Raw genomic sequence first — 26533 nt, 5'->3', positions numbered from 1 at the left:
GGGGCGAGGGCAGCGCCGGGCAGCCCCAGGGCACACGGCGGGAAGCGGCTCACACCGAGCTCCCCGTCTGACATGGCCTGTCCACCAGGAGGTACGGCCAGGAGCGGGTGATGTGACCGCTGATAGGCACCACTCTTCCCTTAAAAGTACGGTTTTCAGTGCTTTTCGTGTGAAAACAAGCTCACCAGTCTCACATCTTGTACAGCTGTGAACACAAATGTCACCCCAAGTTCATTTCACCACTCCATCCAGCAAAGACCTGAATCCCGAACTGCTGGTGACGCCTCTCTTTAGGAATTTACAGATCCTAGCAGAAGGTGAATGACCACAGTCTCCCATTGAACCAAAACCTGAAGTTGGACGGATGCAATTGACGATGAAATGTGCACAGGGCAGTCGGTCCTGGCCAGCCCTCACACAAACCAAAGGAAACTATTTCGCACAACCATAAAAGCCTTGAACTTACTGCCACAGGAGCCAAAATCAAGGGGCTCACAGAGGAGCAGGGCAGACTATGTCACATCCACCCGGAGCTGCCCACCAGGGCAGCCCAGCTCAGGCGGCTCCCTCAGCTGAGCACTGACAGCCGGGAGGATTCACCTTGGTGGCCACTCGACTCTGCCCCTTTCCTTCTGGTGCTCTCCAAGCATGTGTGAACAGTCTTTGTCAGAGACAGCAAAAACGGACCCTTGATCTGACTACAGCAAAGCTTTACACCGTGGGGCTGACCACCCTGCTGAGATGTAGGGTGCCAGAGGACCTTGCGCAGCCCCCCCTCCCCCGGCACAGGCTTCCGCACTGCAACCGCTCTCCCTGCTGCAGCAGAGGTATTTTTATCTCTCCTGAGTCAGAAACCAAAGACAAGCACAGTTTGTCACAAGCTTCTGGGTGGAATTGGTATGTGCTTTGCAGCTGGATCACAGTGTTCCAGTTTAGCTCAGTCCTGCCAATACAGCTGAGAACAGTGCTCACTGAGAGCCCCTCTTCTGTTCTCCAGTGTGGCCACCCGTACCTTCTCAACAGGTTTTAAAAATTTGCTGGGTTTTAGCATAGGGTCATGGTGCAGAGATTAAGGATCAAGGCTGGTGCTTCACCAAACACTAATGTGCAATAAAACTAATAATTGAAACACTGGCTACAGATTACACAGAATGATGTTGTCAGGCATTATTGGCTCATACAGGGGTCTGACTCAGTTCCCAGTTTCAATGCAGGCAGGGGGGTGCTTGATCAAGAAATACTTTTCCAATGACTACCTCAATCTGCCTATCTTGCTTTTAACCACTCCCTTCTGCTGCAGGTGAATGCTCCTTAAGCATTTTTCTGTCCATCCTCGCAAGTGTGTTAACACTCCATGGCAATAGGAGATCAAGAAAACTGGATGATGACAAAAGAGATGACAAAAACTGACTACTTCATCTACATGAAGTGTGAAAATAGTATGGACTTGGGAGGAGGAAGCAGGCAGGCTTGAGCTCATTCTTTCCTTTCCTTCTAGCTAAAGTCACTTCACAATTTAATTCCCAAGAACTATATCACATGAAAGTCCTCATGGAACAAGGTGGACCTACACCTGCCCCAGAGGAGTCATCCTCTCCAAACAACTTTGAATGACAACAGGCTAGGAAGTAAGTAATGAATTCTAAAAAACATTTCATGACACTTTTCTCTGGAACCCAAAATCCCTCTTATTTTTTAAAGGGAAAAAATGCATCACCAAAACTTCATATTGGAAATAAAATCTTTGAAAATGGAATCTGTTGGAAATAAATAATGCAGTGATTTTCAACAATACGTTTACTATCAGAATCAACTCTTATTATTTTGTGTAATTCCACTTAAGAAGCAAGATAAAGCAGGCTGAATTTCCCTTTCAATTGCTAGTAGAGCACATATCTGGTTTTTGGCATACTTACTCCTTAATTGTCAGCTTCCTTTTTCCTAATTCTGAAGAACTGAGTTATTTTCAATGGCACTTTAGAGTCATGATAGTAGAAACAGATCTCTGGATCCTGGAAAATTAAATCTAAGAATACCAATAAAAAGGTAAGCAAAACTACCCAACAGGGAAAGGTCGTATCTCATGGTTGTAATTATGAAAACGTGTTATAATCTGGAAAGTAGTTATACAATTATGAATTTTAATTTTAACACTGCTTTGTGCTACAGTACTCTAACAGAGACCGCTTATTGGTTTCACATAAATCAGCTTCCCGTTGTTCAATGCAAAGCATTTTCTGCTGTTTACAAATAAAGGAGTACTGGGCTCACCACCTACCCTTACAGCCATTCACCTCGGCTATATGCTCTACACTACTGTACACCAGAAACAGAGATTGAAAGAAAGTTAAAGTCATAAAGCTAGCAACTGAAAAATTAAAATTTATACAACTGCTTTCAGATGACACAATTTTATAATGTGTATGCTCATTCTTCTGCCATTGCCTAACTTTGGGAGTTTGGCTTTGCAAAGTAATGCTCACAGACCAAATCCCTTCTTTTGAAAACCAAACTGAAGAATGAAAGTTCTGTTGTACACACCTTCCTGACAACAGTTTGGGTTATCAGCCAGGTCCAGATCTTTAACTTTTTCGTATGTGAGGTAATAAAGTAAGAGAGAGTAAGCCACTGTCCTGAGGTAGCCCTAGTCACTGCAGAGATGAGTCATCATCCCTGAAAGCAGAGAAGTGAAGTCACAGTCTAGGGGCTTAACTCAAATCCTGCAGGAAGCTCTCCACTCCCAAGACACTCTCCTGCTCCAGGCTCTCTGTGCTGTCTCTACTGCCTGTAGCCTGCAGGTCCTGCCCCTCTTCTTACACCCTTGGCTGGCTTTTGATTCAATGCCTGCTCTCCACCAGTGGCTCCTGCACTCCCTGCTGCCAGCAAAGTCTCCTCTCCAGAGCCCTTTCATTTTCCAACAAATTATCTTTATAACTCGCTCTGCCTGAAGATGCTGCCTGAAGATACTGTCTGCTATATACTGGATGAAAAAGAGGTAGAAATCTGAAGAGGAAAGTAATTTCCTTTCCACTTTCCTAAGTCTTAATTTTATTTTTTTCTTTTAGTAATTGTTTGTGACAAACATTTGCAATCACAATTGCACATGCAGGGAGCAAATATGCTGTGCCGACTCCATGGGGAAGAAAACTGCAAGGCTGTCATTCTTAAATTTAATTTCAGGACGTGATTTCACAGGACTGAGGTGAACTGAAAATGGAATGACTGGAGCAACAGCCAAGCAACTTCCCAGCAGAGCATGCAACCAGGGCAGCTGCAGTCCTGTACATTTCAGTGATTTAAGCACTTAAAAACCAAACCCACAACAGCCTTTAAACCACGACATCTGTTTAGAGGTTCTACATTGTACATATGGACTGAAGGGGAAAAAAAAAAAAAAGGGAAAAAAGACTGTAACATGCTATTTCAAATGTTCCCATTAGTTATAAAACCTCAACCATAAGAGTGGTTCAGTCAAGCTCCTACTGGGACTCCACTTTCCTCACTTGTCCCTGGAGCAGTCCTTCAGGGTGCAGGAAAAACAGCTGTTCTCTGGAGCACTATTTGCTCTCAGTGCTAGCTGGATAATGTATGCATGTTTTCTGGTACTAATCTCCCAATCAGTAGGTCTTATTATGAAGCCTTCACAGAATTGATTTAAAAGTCATCCGCGACTTGCAGTAAATTCCAATTAGTCACTCTCTGAAAGACACATTATGTAAGTTTAATCCAGTCACACAGTTCAGTCAACATCGTACAAATTATCTTTCTAAAAAGGGAAATCAATGCGTTCCCATTTGTTGAGTAATAAAGTAAAATTACTTCAGGAAAAAAAAACCCCAAACCAAACCCAAACCAAAACAGAAAAATTCAAGTCAGGTTAAGATCACAAGTCCTAGAATAACCAGATTAGAGTTGGTCAGTTGATCCTGAAGCCCATGTGCATTTCCAATACAATGGAATGTTTAGTTTTCTGAGCACCTGGCTCCACTCTCAAACACATTATCATGTTTTCTTCAGAATGCATGTATAGCACACTGCAGGCTTTTCATTCTCAAATGGTATTTTCATGTTGTTATGACTAAATATGCCTTTATTGCTTCAGAATTTATATATAATATGATCCCTTCCCTGTATTTTAAGAATAACCAGCAGTTATATTGCATGCATTTTTTTAAAACATCAGTGATGATGCCCTATTGTACATATATCAAGAAACAAGACATTTGGTTTACTATGCAGTGAACCACTGTACATTTTGAGGTATTCTATTTCACTGTATAGCTAACTTAGCCAAATGCATATGTTTAGAAAATCCTTGCTTGTATGAACACTTTATGAGCGTATTTTATGGCCCCAGTACATGATTTTCAAAAGCTAATCAGTCAGATTGTGAAACTGAGACAAATTTCCTCAATGCTGCTCTTAGTGGAAGTTTGTTCCATGCTAAATATAACTTTCCCAGTCATATCTTTCATAGGATTGTTCTGAAGGGGAAAGAGGAGCCCAAAATTTTACTTTTTAAGTAAAAGTGGTGATAAGCTGCTTTCAGTGAATTTTCTTCACTTGTAGAATGCTAATGCCAGGCATAGCCTCTGCCCACATGGTGTGAGCAGAGGGTAGGAATGCTGTTAAAAGAAAAGTTCATCCTGAAAGTTGACATCTCAGAAGCTGGGTGGGAAGGACCATCCCACAGTCTCAGCCACCAGGGACTTCTCTTGCTGCCATTCCAACACAGCCGCATTTACCTGGCACGTGGACACCTTCAGGCTCCCACAGGGCTCAAGCAGAACGGAATCCTCTGGCCACACAGAGCCCCGCTTTCAGTCCACAGTTACCCACAGGGGAGTTGGGTTTAAGTCATGGTTAAATGATGAAATAGTACTGCTAAGAAAAGTTTTGGGTTTTATAACAAAATTTTCCTAATGGACTGAGTTCTAGTTAAATCAGACCTTCCCCACTCCCTCCTGTGAAATACTTATAGCAAAATCTAAAGAAATGGCTATTTATATTTTTGATAAAAGCATATATGATTTCTATAGCTGGTAACAAACATTTTTATATCTAGAATTTTAAAAGAAGATTTAAAAAAAAGTTTAATTGAAAATTTAATTAAACAAATTCAGCCAAAATGTTAGTTTGACTTAAAGTAAGGCTGTTAAATTAAAATAAATAAATAAATAATCTAATCCAAAGATTAAATTATGGAAAAATTGTTGCCCGATATTGCTGCTAGAAATTACTGCATCAAAAGTGAGTTCCTTCAGTACTGTATTGTGCAATACAATTAAAGTGTATTGGCATTATTTGGGAAGATTGTATGTTCTCACTGGTGGGCTTACCATGTGGAGCATACTCATGAATGAGAGTAGAGACCTTAAGGGAAGCCAACAGAGAAGTTTCTCTGTAGCTTTACTCCTGTAACCTCCTGGTCACTGCAGCTGATCGGGATCTGCATTTATTTTGTTCCTAGTGGCTGACGGGTTGTAGATTTGCTCCTGGCAGTTACTGATATGGCCCTTTGGAAATTCCAAACTGTGTGCCAGCAAAAACCACCCATGTGCCTATTCCTCTCTTTCAGTAACTGGCAAGATAAAACTAATGAACATTTACTTTTTTGGATAGTGGCACAAAAGCAAGGCACTTTTCAGTGGGAAATACAACCCATTCTTTTCCTTGGGGTGTGGGAGATGTATTTTGGTATATAACTATGGATCTAGACATGGCAAAAATAAAATAAAAATTTCTCAGTACCTTCAGGAAAAGAAGTTCTGCTTTTGGTCTAGTTCTGGAGGACTTTGTTAATATCAAGCGACTTAGCTTTCAGGGAGGTCAGCAACTGGCCCGCCATGTACAGGTAATTCCAGGGATTTCCTCCACACTCCATTGGTACAAATCCCACTGCAGGAGTGTATGTGGGCACATGGGAACATGCACAGGTAGGGGTGTGACATTGCAATCAATAATGGTGCTAACTGGTTTTATAAGCTATAGCTACAACTTCCTTTATGCAGCATAGTGATATGCCTCCTGACAGAGTTGCATTGTGGATGAGAAAGTGTAGTCCTGCCCTTATCCTGGGACAAGCAGGAGCCACAGGGCTCTTCCCTGCACACACCAGTGCAAGATGGCCCCCATGGCCCCAGCTGTCTCTGTTAAAATAACCCACTGCTCCAGCCCTTTCCTTACAGAGACTACCAGCCTGCTTGCAAGAGGCAGGCAGGATGTGACTGCTTGACAAAAGGAGAGCTGCCACCAAGCTGTGTGATACTGAGGCAGGAGCTGCCAATCAAACACCATGATAAAAGCTAAGAACTGAGCTCCTAACTCTGACTGTGGTGAAGAAAGCAGTTCCCATGACTATGAGTTCAAGCTGAGGCATCAGCCTCAGTGTCTCTTTGCTTTGTAGCAGCTCCTTATCACAGTCCCACTCTTCTGCCTGAAAACAAATTGCTTTAAAAGGGGGCCAACCCCAACCAAACTTGGAAAAGTACAGGAGACCAAGAACTGGTAGAGGACAAGAAGGTACCACCTCCCTGCCTCAGGGGGCTAGCAGCATCACTGTTCCCCAGGCAAACCACTCAAGATGATTTGTGAAAAAGAAGAGAAGCATCATTAAACACTGGAATTTGTCTCCAGTAAATCCTCCAGACAAAGACTGTCCTTTACAATTTTGCTTTCTGTCCTTCCCATCCACCCCTCCATCCTTCATAGTTTTGGTTCATCCTATCTTCCTCCCCTCCTGCCAGGAGCCTGGGTGGAGGTGGTATGCTAAATAGTGAGTTAAAGCATACACCTTGGTCAGGTACTGCTCTCCCTGGGCAAGGCAGGAGCAGAGAGACTTGGAGGACTACTCACACAGTTTAAGTTAATTATTACACCATGACACATCGCTAAATCGGAGCTAGAGAGATCTGTCTTGCAGCTACAAGGCCTTCAGGAAGGCGAGCTGATGAAACAAGGAGCTCTGTCTTAAGGGAGCAACCCTCACCCTGGTCAGCCACACAGAGCCTGTTCCTCAGCAGCTTCTCCATCTTGCTCTCGTTGAGTCAGCATTTCCTAGTTCAGCTGCCAGTGTTGCATTTTCTTCCCATCCCTTTGTTTGGGATATGTTTCCCTGCTGGTCTGCAGGGACTGAGGCATGACTGGCATTCATTGCAGTGAAGGGTCACTCCAGCAAAAGCCTCTTGACTCATGACATGTCAAGGCAGACTATATTCCAAAAAGACCTTAAAAGTAATTTATAAATGCCATTTGCTCTTTAGGAATGATAGCAGTTAAAATGTAATGCAAATCAGCAGTGGCATGAATGCTCCTCTTTTGGCAAATGCTCTTTATTACTGATACACTAAATTAAAGTATCATAAGAGAAAACAGGCTATTAAGACTAATCTTTCGAAACCACAAGGGACTGGTGGTTTTATTCCTCATCTGGCCCATACTGTTATAAGGATATCTTCAAATAAAAGGAAAAATAAAAATAAAAGAGAAGTTTAGCCATACCCTTTGATGAGGAAATATAAAAGTTACATTTCCTTTATAATATCCATTTAACAATCTTATTGATAAAAGCAGTTTTTACAATCAACCTCTGTTATCTTTTGTAACTGAAAATGTATATACACTTAGGGATAATGAAAAACGTGTAATCCACAAGGTCTTTCTCTTTCTATATTTACTAGGTGTTTTTAAATTTTTTCCTTGTGGAATAGGAGTTTTACTGGTATGACATGGAGTTTTTACTGGTATAACATGGGCAAATGGTATGGAAATTTCTTTTTATGTCTCATCGATATTTTCTTATCTGATGTATAATACTCATTTCACGTTATTCTTGACTGACAGTCTAATGTATTTAATATTAGCCTTTTTTTGTTCTACACGGTAATTCAATTTAGATTAATTCAATGTATGTTATAATTGAAAACTGCAGCTCATTAATTTCTAAACACTCTTTGTATTTCAGACTACACCTGCTCCTTTGGCACAGCCTCTATTTTGAATCCATCCACTTCTTCCTGAATAAGCTGTGTTGCTATGATACATGTGCTGTCACAGTTTCTTTCTTAATCATACTTTCACTCCATAATCATACTTATTTAGCATAAATAAGAGTAAGAATGCAAAGTCTCCTAATCCTTCCTGAATTACCATTTGATTTGAACTGAGTCAAGGTGAAAACAATGTTTAACCTGAAGGAATACTAGAGTTGTCAAATGGATATATGCAATGTGCTTGCAAAATTTATAATGGTGAAAACCTGCTTATGGACCACCTCACTGCAGAAAATTAAACAATGGGGTAACCCCCAGTGTTCACCAACACTCCTCATGGACCCTGATTACCAGTTTTGAAGGTCCATGTGTGTCCATGGGCATAGCTGCACCAGTGGGTCAGGGTCTGTTCATTTTATACAGTGCAATTAGGCACACTTGGAGAATCAGATGGGCTGATCATCCTTCAAATGAGTATCCTGTGGACTCCCTTGCATAAATCTCTATTTAAATCAAGACTGCTTTGAAACCTGCAATGAATGAAAAACCAGAGTGGAATAGGCAGTGGAATTAGTCTGCTCCCAAAGGCATACTATCAGTTATTAATGAATTATCAGTTTATTTCCACCCATAAAGTCCTCTAATCCCTGACCACATTCTCAGAAAAGGCTCATTTCACTTCTGTTGACCAGTGTTCCAATTTTCTTTTCTCTTCTTTTACACATATGGTTCATCTTTCCCATTCATTCCCTCTAAATTTCCTAATTAACATTTTAAAATGCTTCTGTCAGGAAAATTTTTCATAAAAGGGCAGTAAACATCCCATTTCCCTACAGAAATCAATGACTGTTAAAAATTCTTGAGACAGGCACTCAAGAAATCATCATCTCAAATGGTCAAACACAGCATCTTTGAAACAAATTTAAATAACCACTTGATTTGAAAATGGAATGATTTTGAATGATTCAAAATGGGGCTGGCAATGCAACTCCCCATCATAAATCTTGGCTATACAGAATATTTACCTTTCAAGGGAGAAGCACTGGCACATGGACAGATCATACAACCTCTGTTACACAGGAGAGACTCTAGGGGTTTTTATTTTTTTGCCCCCAGCAAGTCAGTGGTTTCTTACAACATAACATTTAGCAGATGACTATTTTCAGTTGAAATACTCTAGTCCCAGGTCACAATCTACACCTGGGATTTCAGATGTGTATGGTCTTTGACCAATGGCTTTTATTTTGAGTACATGTCACATCAAAGCTAAAAGACTGTTTAGGGTATATTTGCATTACTTAAACTCAGTGGAAATGAACAAAATGTTAAACCACCACAACTTCTTCCTTCTTTCTTAGCATGCTTTTTATCTTATCTTACAGGGCAATTTTTCATTTGTACTGCCACCATCAACTGGCACTTTAAAAATGACACTGTTTGTAAAATTTCTAGCACTGAAGTTGTGTGAATTTTCAACAATAAAAACAGCCCAAGAGAATTAATCCATAAGGTCCATAAAAATCATCCAGTAAGCTCTCAGCAAGATCAGCTTACTGACCAGTGAGTCTGCCTTGAGAACTTCATTGTGGCAGAGGTGATTGGAAGCTCCCAGGCACCGGCTGTGACCAGCGCTAGCAAGGATTTGGATGGAAGCTGGAGGGAATGAGAAGCTGTCACTTAAGAGACTGAGCACTTGAAATTCTGTGAAACATAAGAACACAGGATATTTTCTGCAATTTTTGTACATTTGCATTAAACATATTGCTACTCTAATCATCATCCAATTCACAGAAACGCCTGAATGCAAATGTAATTCACTATCATATTAACTTTGGGAAATGGCTTCAAGACTTTTCCAGCAATGTAAAATCATCAGAAATCTTCTACCAATAAACTATTTGACACATGATATAAAGCATAGAGCTTTTAAAATGTTCCACCATTACATGCAAAATGGAAATTGGGAACAGAGCCTTTTCATATTTCCACAGAATTCCTCCAATCCCCTCTCAGGAAGGGTAAAAGATGCTTGCCTTTAAGCAAGATTACTAAATGAGATTAGATAATTTATCTAATTCACAAGTTGGAAAACATGAAAAAATTTATTAAATCACATACACAGATGACTAAGGCTTAATAAAGGACATTATACTCTCTGATACTAGCTCTAAGGTTCCTTAGGCAACTTATTTCTAACTGCTTAAGCTCTAAGAAAATGCAATAATAATCCTCACTACACAGCAATATAATCAAAGTGCATTATGATATGAACTTCACTATTAGAAACATGTCATCCTGTACTTATCTTGGAAGTTGTATGGAAGTTGATACTGAGGAATATCAATACTAACACGATGATGATTAGAGCAACAACTAAGAACTGAGAACCAGATTTTCCAGCATGGTGATTCTTACCTTACTGAAACAGTAAGACTGTAGGAACACTAAATGCCAGAAGCAACAGTGTTTCTAACTGCTGATGCTATGCAGAAGAAAGGTTAAATATGGAAAAGTTTAATGTTCTAAAAGTTAATGATCAAAGGAAAACTTTGCAAAACTGTCAAGAGTTGCTGTCTTTGCTGATGACAAGTGTGACAGGTTTGAAATAATAGGAGCAAGTAGTTTGTTGAGCTTAGTAATAAAACTGCTCTCCTTACTTTGTTCAAAGTCAGAAAACATTCAGCTAGAGACTAAAATTAAGCATGAGAAGTTTTAGCTGAAAATATCTTTTTTCTTGTGAAAGATTAAAAAGAAAGAAGGACCAGAACAGATCAGCTTCTGTGGCATTAACCACAGGAAAAACGTTATTTTTTTCTTTCACAGTCTAATACTTGTTTTACGAACACCTAACTACTTCTTTTTCTGCTATCACCTCTAAAACAAGCATTTCACTCTCCATGGGTCTTAAGCATTTGGTAACCACTTACGAATGGGCAATTATTAGTGGAGCAGATATGCCTGCCTATCAGGGCATTCTCTAACTGGATGGGGGTGACACATCAGACCACCACAGCTCCACATCCTTTCCATCTCTGTACAGAAGCCAGAAGACGTGTATTTGCAGTTAGAAGCACGTAAACACTGATCAATGTAAAATGCCTTCCCTGCTCCCATCTAGACATACACAGAGCAAACAGTAAGGAGAGAAAGGAGTTTATCTGAACAAAGAGAGAGGTAACTGGAGAAAATCCCTGGTAGTCAGACTCCTAACACAGGTTTGAACTGGCTACACAGAGCTGCAGAAGGCATAAAATGCAAGATATTTCAGATATTAGTTCACAGCCAAAAGTGCTACCAACTGCACTACCCCAGCTTCTCCTTGGGCCTCTCACATTCTACGAGTGACCAGACCTGACCCTGCCCAGTTTATGAGATTGGACACAATAGTAGCCCAAGGTGATTATCACCAGCTATACAGTGTCACATTATAAAGTTTAAGTGAGGTAAGAAACTTGTAAATAACAAAATTATCCCTTTATAGGGCTCTTAATTCAACAGTCCAGTCTGTTTCCTGTAGAAGTGATTAGTAATAGAAAATAATTAGGAGCTGCCAGATGGGAGGAGGAGTTAAAAAAAAAAGACCCCAAACTCACACAGCTAAGAAATGAGAACAACAAATGAGGGAGCTGCCAGCTAGCAACCCACTGCAGTCCCTCACCATCCAGAAAGCCCTTTGCACAAGCAATAAATCAGAATGACACACCTGCTTTAGAGGCTGCTCTGAGAGAGACCCACCCTTTCCCTTCTGTGGCCACTACATGGAGTGAGAAGGCATAAAAAGTCAAGAGTAGCCACAGGGGTTTTTAAAAAAAAAGGGGGAGAGAAGATTGTAATTTACTTATATGTGTCTCTATGGCTTCCCCAGTGTACATCTAGGTGGCCTGTTTGGAAGCCTCAAGTGTAAGGCCCTAGGGAAGGTCAGCAGCAGGCTCCTATGGCGTGCTGGGACTGAAGTCACGACAGCTCTCCATTGCTCATCCAGGGTTGAGCTGGACCTCTGTATTTCTATGTCCCAACTACTAAAGTGCACTAGGATGGGAAAACTCATTCTCACTCTGGAGAAAGCCCGAAGAAAGCTATCCTCTTTGGCTCTTCAAGAGGACAGTCCTCCCTCACTCCCTGTGTGTCTTCTTGCACTAGCCTATTCCAGTTACAAAGAAAGGAAATTTCTGCCAGTACATGTGAGAGAGACTAGTGCTATACAGTACTTTTTGAAGGGCATTAAAAATGTAGCCAGATCCAAACCACCAAGCATTAGAAATCCTGAAAAGAACCGAGGTGAGGGCTTCACACTGACTGACCTCATAAAAACAAGAAACACAGGAAAAGAGTAACAGTTTATTCACTACTAATGGTTTCATTTTATCAGTAACAACACAAGCACTATTCTTTAGAATTAATTGCACAGCAACTGTACTGCTTTACAGCCTTTTTAACAGTTCTGCACACTATTCATCTTACAAAGGCTCAATCAGGCACAGGGCATATGCTGAGGGTAATTACTCATCCCACTTCTGCTGAGGGTCTGATGTGTGAGTCTAAAAGACTAGCCCCACTCGATTTCACATGGCACCTGCCTGTCTCAGTATAATTTGACACCAAACTTTCTGAAGACTATCTTTGTGTATACATCTCACATGTCAGATCATAAAAGAGCCACGCTTAGCTGAAAAAGCAGAAAGTAACTTGAAAGGTCATCTCAGCAAGCAGTGAGGTGACTTGTATGCATGGCAAAAGGCTGAAGCAGGATGCTGATCCTCAACTGTGTTTACCTTCAGAATACAGGGAACACCTCTACAGGAGAAGCATAGCAATGGGAGGTGCAGTCTCTGCTTGAAATGCAGGCTGACCCAAGGCACTCCTCACTGTCTGCAGGCTGTGGAGCCTTATTTGTTCTGACCCTTGGTAATACTACATCAGCAACATGCAATCGGGCTACCAACACGAGCACACAGCTCTTACTTCACATTAATCCCCCACATTATTGTGTGACCATTACATTAATGTGCTCTGGAGGTGCAGACACATACACAGAGGCAGGCAGGCAAGTCCTGCAGGGCTCAGTGGAATCAGCCAGGAGGCCATTTGTAACCTGCAGGAATTAACAGAGCACAGCTGAGCATGAACCAGAGCTGGCATCAACAGAAGAAGAAAGAATTTGGCCTGGGAGAAACAGGAGAACTATGGGAGAGTGTTCAGCACTGGAGGCCCAGTCAGAGACCCTTAAAAAACAAGTTTTGCTTCCTAATTGGTCTTTTATAAGCATGAGATACTGATAAGCATAAACTAGATATTCTGTGTGTGACCTGGGGTTTAAATTAGCAAAGCGCACGCTTCATTTGGAAGCTCTGAATCTTAAAACAAAATCAGTTTATACAAGCTTTTTTAGTGAATCAATTTTACTGCCATAATGAACACAAATAAGGGCTTGGGTTACTCTTGGTGATTATAAGTAGAAAAAGGACTCTGCAGTTTGGAGAAAAGGATTTTCTTTGTGCTGATGTCTGTACACTGGGTAACATATGCACTTAACTCTCTTGGGTATTAATAAACAGAGGGTTAAGTTAAAAACATATATATTTTTAAAAAGGCTTTGTAAGAATTTGCAATCTTAGCTTGAACTGTACTTGCCATATACAATATCATACATGACATTGGTTCCCCACCAGCATAAATGCTAATGCACAGAAAGGAAAGATGAGGAAGACTGAGGCTGGGGCAATCTCTTCTGAGCAAGATGTTGCTGATATGCTGGAGCAGCTACCTAAAAAGTAGGCTTGTCTTTCATCCTGCTAAGAACTTTCTCGGTATTGACAAAATTGTCTGTGCTTTGAAGTCTCTGCTGAAAGATGGGCTAAACCCAGAAGAAATAAATAGAAGTTTCTGCCTTCCACAGAGTTATGTTTTATTTATAAATTACATTAAAGTTACAGAGTGATTGTCATGGACACCCGCGCAGGGACTGGAAAGGAACATTTGTGAGAAAAGAGTTGACAATCTCCTCAAGTTAACCCATGGGATTCTTCAGTGCTCAGTCTCCTGCATCTTTAAATGTACTTTAAGGTAAACATTCATTAGTTGCACTTTTAAAAACATTACTGCTTCATCATTACCCTTGTTACAGCTATGGCTTGTTTAGATACACCCTCTTTTCTTATAAGTTAATTCAAGTAAATGGAAGTATTTCAAACAACTTCCAGCATGAAGATTGTTTCACCTCTCAAAGCACACTTTCCTTCCAGTTATTAAGACCGTATCTTCTCTTTAGCCCCTATCAGTTCCAGAATTGGCATTACTGGGCACCCAACAGTGCCGTTCAAAGCTGTCTTCCTCCATCACAGACCTCGATAAGGGTGCCTGTGCTTCTCTGACAGCTACTGCAACTTCCTCGGCTACAGCTTCTCGTGTACTGTCACTGAAGATAAAATAAGCTGTGGTGAAGGAAAGGTTTAAGCAGATCTTACTAGCAGATTTGACTGAGAGCAAAAGTAGAAAAGTAGTGGTGTCATTAATGAAAATACCAGTGTCAGTTTAAGGTTGGAAAGTAAGACTGGTCCCTCTGCAAACACCAATAAGTATCACCCTTGATTTTGTGTGTGGAGTCTATTATGGATTCATTACAAATGTACACAGATCACACTTAACTTTGTGATCTGGATTATCTTCAAAGGCAGGTGTAAAAGCATGTTTCCTACTAAAATGATACAGATTTACATTTCCAGATCTCCTTGCACAGAGCTGCAGAAAATCAGCCTTCTTTACTATGGAGGAAAAAATGGTATCACCGGCTAAGGTAATTGAAAACAGAAAAAAAGATTGCTTTTGTTGAGTGACTCCTGCCACAAACCTTCTCTCAGTTCTTTCCATCTACAGGAATTGAATGGAATGTAGTACAGTCTAGAAGGGGTCTTCAATTGATTTGCAGCCACTAAAGTTTCTTGAGGAAATAGCACATACCACCAAAGTAAACATGAATAAATGTGGTTCAGTTGCTATCCTAACATTAACCCCAGCATCTAATTTTGAAAGACAGGGTAACTCGTAACTAATTATTTCATTTTCTCATAACAAATACTAAATCTTGAATCAATCACTCATACAACTTCTTACACATATTATACATATAAAGAAATCAAAAACATGTCAGAATAAAAAAAAATGTTTTGCAGGGCTTTAAAGAAGGACTTTGATATATTTCTAGGTATTTACTAATTTCTGAGAGCTACCACTTTTATAAGGTGTTTAACTGAATCAAGTCATCTGCTCTAAGGCCATAATTGCCTTTCAGAGTAGAGAATGCTCAGAGACCCATCAGTGTTCAAGGCACAGGAGGAAAACTAAATCTTATGATACTGGGTATTATTTCCACTTTCACACTAGGTCAAACAGATTGAATCCACATGGGAAGCCCTCTTTTAAATCATTCTTAGCCCTCTCAACACACAGACTGTGATGGCCCCACAATTGAGTGCCGAACAATTTGCAGACTGTTTTGGGAAGCAGCATCACTTTTTCAGCGCAGCAGCTAAAATGTCTATTTGGGACATTCAAGCAGGACAAGCACTCTCCTGTTTTCAGTCTCTCCTCCTCCCATTATCTCTGACTATTTAGTAATTCCTTCATAAGTTACAAAAAAGCATTAAGGCATTAGTCAAGAATTTTGACTTTTAATATATACTTGTACGTGGTATGCAGTCATATTCTTTCTCATAATCATTGAAGCACACGCTGTGCAGCGGATTATATTCTCATGCTTTTCCCATTAAAAACTGCATCTTAAATCACGCCACAATACGGTCTCTTGCACAGCTCAGGAGTATTGCAATTTGTGTCTTACAATCCTTGTCTAATGATTGCATAATTTTTGACTTTTCATCTCGTATAGTCTTTAAATCTTTCCCCTTTACTAGGGCTCATTTTTAATATATTGCATATGAAAAGTGTCACCCAACATATACTCAATTCTTCCACCATATGTTAATTGCAGAAAAGAGCAAGGAACAAATAAAGTATTACAAGTGCCTGATGGGAGGCATCTAACACAAAATGCAGCGTTTCCTGCTACTGCCCCACGCCAAACTGGAGACTGGGTGAGTGCCCTTTAATATTTCATTCTTAAGCTTAGGGTGTATTCTCTAGCTGCCATGGCAGTTTCCATGGCAGAAAGTGAAACTCCATTCCCACCAGCTGTTCCACAGGCTCTGTGTCTTTGTGTCTCTTCTTTCCTTGTTCTGAAGGGCTTATATTCCATACACCACCCACACATGACTGGGCAACAGTCACAGGCACAAAATTTAGATTTGTGTCTGAACAGCCTCAGAGTCTACAAATCTGGGTATGTATTTTGGCTCAGGATCACGTTAAAGACCTGGACTTCTTTCTGCCTTTACAGAGGAAGAAGCACACTGTGCAGGGAGAAGCTGTGTGACTACATTATAAAACTGATAAAGATGCATTAATTGCCAAATGCTGTACACACCGAGGAAATTTTCATCCTCACCATGGGGCTAATGGGCACACAGATCTTGCTGCTTGGATCATAAGACAATGTTTTTTTCATGTTGAACTCTGAACAATTTTCTTTGGTTCATTGCAATTCAATGATACTCTCTTTACATTGGACAACAGGAATCAATCTGCCACCCCTGCCCCCAAAAAGAAAGAAAAACTACTTGACCTATTTATAAATGGCTGCTTGTTCCAAATGCTGAGGTTGCTAGTGAGATCAGATGTTGGTCATGGGGCTGAATACCTTACTCTCCTTGGAGATTTGCTGGGTGAAGTGACATGCAGGAAAATCTGTGCCATCTTCCCACCAAAATTCTGAGAGGTGCAAAGACAGCCAAGATGTCACCTCTACACCACTCTATGGTGAGAAAGATCACACTGTATTGTCCCCATGCAGCCACAGATAGCAATCCCAACTGGATAATGACTCAAAAAGTAAATTGAAATCCCCACATTTAATTATCCTGCAATGTCTGTGTGCCTCAGTATGTTCACATCAATGCAGTTACAAGACAAAAGAAAGAAGAGTATTAAAACCTGGGCTTCAGGGCTGAAAACACCACTACTGTTGAACCGTTTTGTGGCTGAAGTCCCTCTAGTCGCTCATAAGCTCCAGATGAAGAGGGTGGGATGCTGAGATTACATGACTAACCTGTCTAAGGGTTTTCCACATAAAATTTCAATCCTTGAGAAATATTCAATAGTCCTTGAGCTATTTAATGAAAAATGTGTCAAAACAGTATGTATACCTTGTTGAAGGTGAGTGACATAACACAATGTAATACACGGAAAAAACAGCATTCTTCAATACTAATCACTGAAATCCCTCTACTATGAACAATTTTTCATCAATCTAAAAAATGTAACAGAACAGAGTTCTGCTGTCACTTGAAAGTTTCTAAATGCAGGAAAAGTTAATTCTACCAAAGAAACTCAAAGTGGTGACTTTCAGAAGACTTAGAGATTTTTACCCAGGCTTAGCATTATAATAAACTGTCTATGATACTATGCAAAAAACCACCTTTTGAACAGCACGCTGGAAGTAGCGGCTGTCAGGAACTGTAAGCGATAACTCACCCCTCTACTACTGGTACCTAACAGGCAAGAAATTGGATATTAAACATGGTCAGCCAGCTTCAATATCCCGGCAGTATTTCTTTTGTCAAAATGATCTGATAACAGTGAAGATTCATACTTTAAGCTAAGTTGGGTGCTTCATCTCTCAGCAAATTCAGTGCAGAATGACAGATTCTGCTGAAGGAGGATTTGCAGGACCTCCTATGAGCCTCTCTCTCTGTGGACTCTGTATGGAGCTTAGTTTCACTACCATAGTCATGTATGTTGGAAATCGTCAGTCAGACCTTTCCTCCACATCCACAAAAACGAAAATCACGTATTTCTGATTGGAGAGACAAAAGATCCCAACTAAGGTGAGCAGTTCTTCTATGCGCTATAAGCATATTAGATAGTCCTAATGGATATAATTCTGAAGTTTGTGAAATAGGGAAACATATCAGACTATTATACATGCATTAACACCTACATGTATGTAAAAATGACTTTTAAAAAGACTTTCATTTGTCAGATTTTCAATAAACAAAGTATTTCATTTAACACAACAGAATTTACATTATGCTTTCCTTTTATGTTTAGTCTCTGAAACACAAATGAAATTTCAGGCAGCTGCTTTGTCTGCCCAGTACATTCCCAGCCTCCTTTAATATTTTTATGTTCACTCGTTCTAAGATTTCTTTCTTCTTTGTTTTTCTTTTATAATCCAGGATGCAATTACTTCTCAGCTGATACTACAACTCTCTGAAGAGAGCAATCCTTCTTTGTAAGTCTGGCTGAGGCCAAAAATAGCTCTGTCAGCTTCTGACAGGCTGAACTTAGCCAAGTGAAATGTTTTAACATTTTATCAACTTAATGAACAGTCTTATTTATAATGTGGACAACTTTACTGTCATTATATGCAGACTGCTGAATAGATTATGGAATGAATTTGTTTAGGGAAAGTTGAATATATTAAGAAATAAAATACAATTGTCTTATATACTGTAAACAATTTTAAGATTAAATATTCTTTGCCCATTTGAAATAAAGGAGTGGCTTAATGGTAACATCTATACTGTAGAAACAGCTGAAGAATCACAATGACAAATAACTAACCTCCAAATCATGAAAATTTGCAATGTGCAAAATTTACCATTACAAAACTCTATAACCAGTTTAGATATTGTTAATGTAACACTGGAAATAAATAAGTAGACTAAATAGCTGCAGAGACCTTTAATATTTTATAGTAGAGGGGAAAGGTTAAAAGTACAAAATAAAAAGTCTAACAGAAAAAAAGTGTGGGTTAACAATTGCTTACCCTCTTTTCTGCTACCTCATCCTCTCCTGTAGACTCTTTGCCATCATGTTCATCTCTCAGGGTTGGCATATGCTTTTTGTGTGCTGGCTCTCTGTTTAAAGTTGTATATCCTATGTGTTCATAAATTGGATTAATTGTCATCTTGGAAATGTATTCAGCTGCCTTCGTTTCAATATAAAGAGTAATCAATCCATCTGTCACCAGGTCATGGATGGACTCAAAACGTTTCTCCCCAACAAAGTGTTTTCCATCGTAGTAGAGTCTGAAGTTTCTGGTTTGACTTCCAAATCTGCCTCAATGAAATGGGAAAGTTTTTTTTTTTAAAGAACAGTAAGCAGAATAAATAAGAGTAAGCAAGCCTTTGCAAACAATCAGAAACACTTTATCACTTAAAGCTGTGCCTATGCTCTGTGTCTGGTCCAGCTGTGCTGGGGAACCACTACTTAGCACAGATAGGAAGAAGAGATCAACAACAACTGCAGATAGATAGCCAAAACAGTTACTGTCCGAGAAGGAGCTGTTTGCTCTTATATTCTTTTAGCCTTTCCATTATCTATGGAAAAACTGAAAAATTAATTCACACTCTTTATGGCTTTTTTTAGTACTTCACTACTATATCACTATAGTCAATTTGCTTGGCTCTGATATGAAGAGTTCTCATAATAGAGTCCTCTATTACAGCCGATCAATACGGAGTTTTGATGCCGTCTCGGACCTCTGCTCCCCTGCTTGCTTGCAGGAAGAGGCCATTCAAGGTTCAGCTGAGCTCCAGTGCCAACAATTACACTGAAGCAGAACTGCTGCCAGAACCGGAGCAGCACAGCACAAAATGGCACAAGGGCAAGCATTCTTTATTCCTGGCCAAAGGCCCAGGACTAACTCTTCAAGCTTTGTACAAAAGTCCTTCTGTGTTATGCTTGTTAAGTCCCAAGCTTCAAGCAAATCTTTGTAACATACAGGATATATAACACGAAAGCGATCCAACACCAGCCATTTTGCATCAGGACAGAACAGCATTTTGATACAGGCTCTCAGCAACCATAGGAATGCTGAATTTACCTGAACAGTAGCATATTTTAAAAAACCGTACTTAGAATCTGCAACCATTTTGTGCCTCAAAGCAGTCTAAACATGTGAAAATACAGCAGTGTTTGCACTTGGCAACATTTCCTGCAGAGAAGATGGAGGCAAGAAGCTGCTTTCACAGCTCACTCCAGTGTTGTTCCTTGGTCAGACAGCAGCAAGGGTACTGGGCCCCCTTATGAGGTCAGATCTGCCAAATAAGTATTAAGAACTAAATTTGAAAGGATGGATTGGTTTCACTTTACAAGCAAATGCTTCATTGGAGATGTTAAGGAACACAGTAAATAATGATACTTTGCTGAAGTGGCTCCTCTTCTCAGCAGGGCCTCGCCAAACAGGGGGAAGCATAATTATAGACCTTGCTTCAGGTGAAATATTGCATTCTTCTTAGAAATACGGGCAAAAATACATGGTTCTGGAGTCTGTATTATTTTCTCTGTTCTACATCAAAACGCAAAGCCTTCCCATCACCCTATCAATAGTCTCACAGTGACAGCAACTTCAGAAGCTCCTATTTCTACATAACACTCAAATGTGAGGGGCCCTCAAGAATCTGCATCCTGCTCAGTAAGGAAAGAGGACACAGTGTGTAGGAACTATATGGGCATTTTCCTGCAAATTAACTGGTACTTCCATGCATATTTTTATGCCACACAAACTAAAGGTTCATTGAATCAAACATGAGAAATTACAAAATGACAGAAAGAAATACATTTTTACCCAACACTAATTTCATCACAAGATGCAGATCTGAGTGAATACAAGTCATTCAGAAGGTAGAAAGATAATGTCCTAAGTCATAGCAGAAGGGGTGGATGTATTCAGACTTACTCTTCAGGGCACCTTTATATTCAACACAGTGTATGGCAAACAAGCTTTGACCATGAGACATCCTCCTTGTACACCCTTGACTGTCAGAGAAGTCAACATGAGCCAAGAGCGCTCAGCACTCTGCAGTGCCAAAGTGAGCAACCTTCACTGTCATCTCTTCAAGTCAGTGGGAATAATGCACATTGAGCACATACAAGCACCTTGATGGTTCTCACTTCATTGGGAGAACCAAATAAGTTTGAAGGTGAAGAATAATGGGCCTTAAATACAATATACATTAGAATTACTTATATTAAGAGAGGCAGGTAAACTGCTACTCTAATCAGTGATATCTGCTTTGACTACTTAAAGCAGTTTCAAGCAGGCTGGAGAACACTTACTGCTCTTAGCTTTCTAGAAGAAAAAGTATTACACTAATTTTATCAAGAGAGGATAAGGCACAGAAAAGCATGGTAAGGCCTATTACTAAGTACACGTAATGTCTTGATTTTAGCAACGTCCCTCAAAGTCGAAAACCAGGTCTGAAGAACAAGATGACCAAACGCAGAAAGCAAACAGAACTTCTTAAAAGATCAGCTGTCTTTCCATCAGGGTCAGAAAGTGCACCCTCCTATCGCAGGTATGTTTTACTGAGCAGCCTCTATGCTGTACTCATCTGTTGAGACTGATGCACGTGAAGTGTGTCTTTGAGAAATACTACAAGGAACAGAGTTTCCAAGAGATGAATGGTTTGCCTTCATCTAAATTCCCATTTGTTCCAAATCAAATTTTTTTGTCTATTCCTTTCTAATTGGATATTTTGTGGAGAAATGTACTGGTTTTCAAATAGAATCCTACCAGTAACAAGGAGATAAACCCCCAAAATCCCCACAGATCAATGAAACACCAATCTTTTACAAAGACTGTTCCATCAACAATGTGTCTCAGAATCCTGTTTTATTTCTTTCAAACTCATTTAAATTTTTTCCTGACCACACGATGACACTATTTTTATCAAATTACAATATAAAAAGAAACACAGATTTTCAATTAAAAATTATTGCTAAAGATACTAAAGATTAAACAAAGATTTAATCATCAGTCCCTTCAGTCTTACTTAAAACTGTGGTTTAAATTTTTCCATTAGCAAGACTACTTCCTTATGTTTACTTTCTGTAACATTCCTGCAGCCTGGTTAATTATACATCACCGTGGCAACTAAGTAGAGCCAAGATTTGCTATTTCAACTTCCTGATGCTCTCCTCCTAAAGGCAAGTACTAGTACCAGCTGCTTTTTGTTTAATAAGTAGAAAGTGGGATACAGATAAACTATGTTCTCTTTTGGTTTAAACAGGGGAACATCAGATGTTTTTCCAAGAAAAATAATTAGACCTCTGACATGTCAAACAGTCTCATTGTGTCCACTGTGCATTTGTTTGCAAGCAGCAGGACTACAGATAAAAGACTTTTTTTATTCCAAGTTGTCTGAAAAGCAATCACTTTGTCCAGTTCCTTTGGTTGCCAGTGGGGCAGAGTAGATAATGTGGGAAAATGTATTAAACAGTAGAGCATATGTGTGCTAATAAAGGATAATAAAGGACTGAGGGGTTGAATTCGGTATCATACCATGAGAGAGACAGGCTTCAGAATCAGCCACCTACCTGCATGCAGCAGTCAGTGATAAAACAAAGGAAGAAGTGATGGATTGAGAGCCCAGACACACTCTCTTACCATCTGAGAAGGTGGATTTTATAGTCCATATACAGAATCGTACAGCAGCTTTTCACCACTTTTACAGGCTATTTTACGATGAGCAGAGTTTCTAGACAAAGGCATTGTTTAGAATGTGTAGCTGCAACCAAATGACAAATTTAATGCCCCTCAGGACTACTCGTGTCCTCCTTAGCTTCAAGCAACTTCATTCACTGAACAGGGAAAACTTAAGTCTGAGCCTAAGGGTCACTTGGACTTAATCTTCCCTTGGAGAAAGAGTCTTAATGTGCTTTGCAGCCAGAAGGCAGAAGTCTTGCTTAAAATTAGGTGCCAGAATTTCAGTTCTATCTTCTGAAAACTCTCAACCAACAGTTATGACTAGAGTCTTGACACTCCATAAAAAGCCACAGCAATATAAGCAATCTTGCACTCACGAATGTCTCTTAATCAAGCTGTGTTCTTGGGAGTGAAAACAAATTATTCCACAGATCCTCTTTTGGCCCATTTCCTTGTCAAAGAAGCACAAGCCTTGCATGCAGCCAAAACCTCTTCTACACAGTTATCCCTGAAGGTCTCCAGCTCCTGAGAGCAGCTATTTTTTTTTTTTTTTTTTTTTAACTTTCATTGGCAACAACATTTCTGACGATGGCCAGGGAACTCTGGAACTTGCCAACTTCCCAGAATACCTGCCTGACAAATAACATAGTTTTCAAAACCTGAGCAGTATTTTACAGGAACACAGTGTGTATAAATGAAATCAAATGCATTAGGGGTTAATGCAAATGGAGACAAAAAATCCTCGCTGATATGGCTGGGAAGGGTGGCAGAGTACAGTCAGTACAGTCACTATGGATAGTTTTCCAGAGCCATTTGGAGGGGCAGTACTGGCTAGCTGACTGTTGCTTGATGAATATTAATTTAGTATAAACTTATCCCTAAAACCTGGTAAGACCCATGCACTGGCTGAATGCATGATACTTCAGCATGGAAAAAAGTATGGCATCCTTGAAAAAAGAAAACAAATTCTAGAGCTGGTACTGCAACATGTCTATCCCCTGCCAATGCAGACACAACCTTTGACTCCCTCTTTCTGACCTGGATCCTATAAAAAAGTTCAGAGCTTGTATATTATCCCTGATAACAGCTTCCCAGCAGACTCTCTCTACTGAGGCTGAAGACTATTTACCTGCATCACTGCCCAAACTTCCTTGTCCAAGAGGGAAAACAATACTGCGTAAATAGTGTGCTGCCAACAGCAGGCAGTGAGGACCAGAGCAATGGCACTTCCCTGTGGATCATAAGCACTGTCAGGGACAAACCAACTGCTCTAGGGCATCAGCAGTAGGCAACAGTTGCTGAAAACAATGAAGAAAAAGTGTTATCGGCCCTTGGTACCTGTAATGGAGAATTTCACAAATAAATCTAACAAAATAAGAAAATAATTCTTTTGCCTCAATGTATTATTTTATTATTAACAGCTGATTTTCACTGTCTTAAAATTTTGAAAAAGTATCAGCTGATCAAGGACTATGTATGTTATTAATATGCACTAAGATCACTTAATACTTAAGGTAAATGTTACTGTTCTTGATCAGTGGTAAGACTTTGAAAATAATCTGTTTGGTTTGAACAGATGCATTACCTCTTCTTAGTACTGTGCTTGCATGGCTTATTCAATTTTAAACTTGATATAAATTGCTGGGATTGATTTGATGATTGAATCAGAATCAATACCAATGTTTTGGGCATTGTTTTCCTTCCTTTTCTACCTGATGAAAGTTCCATGCTTCCTGGAAATAGACTCACTGTGGTTAGTTGTTAAGACACCTTTGAATTCTACATGCATATGGGAACGTATTAAAAGCCTGGTATCTTCTCTTTACATGAAGGCAATATTTGGAGACCTATGCCAGCTTGCCTGGATAAAGATCATCGGGACATGTTACTAGCAGGGATGTTACTAATCATATTTTCCTTCTAAGTAAATAATTATGTTTACCAAAATTTTTAAAGAAATGTTCTTCAAGAGTTAATTTTACCATGTGACTTCATGCTACAAAAAGCTTTCATATTACTTTAAAATAGAACTGTGTTTCAATTCATCTGAATTAAGGTATCAACCCTACCAGTGTCTACTCAGCAAACTTTAAAATGTGTATGTAAATTTTACTCTACATATAACATTTTCATTTTAGGTCATATATGATATTGTTTTTCTGGTATATTTTTGAAGTAGAACAACATCAGAAATGTAGCAGGAATTCCACTGCAGTTGTGTATTATGGAGAGAAAACTGCCACAGCATAATGTTCAATCATGTTCGTTTTTGTTTCACTTAGAGGAGCTTTTCCTACAAGGGCTAAAGTTCATAGAGACAAAGAATGGTCTGGGTTGAAAGGCCACCTTTAAAGGTTGTCTAGTCCAATCCCCCTGCAATAAGCAGGGACATCTCAACCTAGACCAGGATGCTCAGAGCCTCATCCAGTGAATTTTTCCAGGGATGGAACATCTACTACTTCTCTGGGCAGCCTGTTCCAGTGTTTCACCACCCTCACCACAAAAAATTTTCTTTTTTATCTACTCTAAATCGACCCTCTTTTAGTTTAAAAGTTAATCATGGCTGCCCTATTTCTCTTTTGCTTCTAGGGATTTTCTCACACTGAAAGTAACTTGCTCTTAATTTATCCTACTAAAACAATATAGATATTTTAATTCAGTGTATCAAGGAAACCTGAGTGGAAGACATCAAGTGAAAAACCAAAGAAATGTTCTCATTGTAAAATAGCTTTGCAAGTCCAGAAAGAGTTCTTGGAGAGCAGAGTGGAACAACATTGTTTTAGTTGTTGTTCCTGTTTGTTTGGGGTTTTTTTAAATGTATACAGCAGGTTGTTGTTCAAGGTCTCAAGAAAACCCAAATTTACTTAGACTAAAAAAAACTACAGTAGGATTTCTGTTCCAGAGAGATTTTGTCAAATCTGATTTGCCTTAAGCCACTGCTAATGCAAATCTTACAATGCAGGTTTACTTAACTTACTTAAAGGTATTACAGAATTTGCTATTCACTTAACTTGTTTTCTCAACATATTCTACCTCTAATCTTCCAGTACTCACTCATCACTTTTTTGCAAACAGTGAGAGATTCACCAATATACTCATCCTGCTCTCTAAATGGTTTTTCCTCAAAGCTACATTCCTTAACAATAAACAAGCATAACAACACAAAATGAAATGGTTCCTGCATACATAACATGCATTATTAGAATTCTTGGGGCTACTAACAGTTCATCAATGAAGATTAATAGCTTTTTTACTATTATATTCTGTTTTTCTAGAATAAAATTTCTTCTTTCATGCAAGTGCAGCAATAAATGGGGCAGATGTCAATTTATTACTGAGACTGTTAGAGTTCATCTACTCATCTCAAGATACAAAATAAAAAAAAATTAGCTTGATTCTCTTTCTAGCACCTATCAAATCAGGAGGAACCATACTCAACTCAGCTGAGCTTCACCAAGTATAAAGGAGGGAGAAGGAAAAGGAAAACTGGGCCAGATAACACTTACTGCTGTCAGTTGTTTTGGTGTTTGAATAATTAATAAATATTTTGATGAAAACAATAATGACATTAAACAACAATGTAAGGCTACTGTGTGTTATCTTGGAAACATGTCTATAAAGCATCCACAGTATCTACAGCTGATGAAGTACAGGAATAAAGGTGTTTCTCCAAATAAAAAAATTCCTAAATATGTATTTCATAAATTACAAAAGAAGAGGCCAATCAAAAGGACTAACTTGAAGATAGATTTCTAACTAGCATTTTCTAAAAGCAGTAGAGAAAAAGAGGGATTCCAATAGAACTTGCAGAAGACAGAAAAGATATGTATGCTTTTGACAGGAGAGGAAAGCACTATGTACTTGCATATACAATTTAATTATCAACTGATTGCATTACAATTTGATTTTTTCAATTATTATTTCAACTCCGACACTGCTTAGAAGCTTTCAACCAGGCAGACATTATGCACCATAAAAACAGCAAAGTCCAACACAT

At 39.4% G+C, this 26533-nt stretch overlaps 1 long non-coding RNA gene across 2 annotated transcripts; it reads left to right on the top strand.

Annotated features, from left to right (window-relative positions):
• The first annotated feature begins 8715 nt into the window (after positions 1-8715).
• On the top strand, positions 8716-24973 carry LOC108447039. 2 transcript variants are annotated; one of them, XR_001862411.1, is made up of 4 exons: positions 8716-17929; positions 18281-18336; positions 21281-21406; positions 21957-24973. It is a non-coding gene; the product is annotated as an uncharacterized LOC108447039 (long non-coding RNA). The 2 variants fall into 2 exon arrangements; XR_001862410.1 differs by having other exon boundaries at positions 8716-18336.
• Positions 24974-26533: the final 1560 nt, after the last annotated feature.

Source organism: Corvus brachyrhynchos, unplaced genomic scaffold, assembly GCF_000691975.1.
Source record: "Corvus brachyrhynchos isolate BGI_N302 unplaced genomic scaffold, ASM69197v1 scaffold255, whole genome shotgun sequence".
In the NCBI taxonomy this organism is placed as follows: domain Eukaryota; kingdom Metazoa; phylum Chordata; class Aves; order Passeriformes; family Corvidae; genus Corvus; species Corvus brachyrhynchos.
This window is presented reverse-complemented; position numbering and strand designations above follow the sequence as displayed.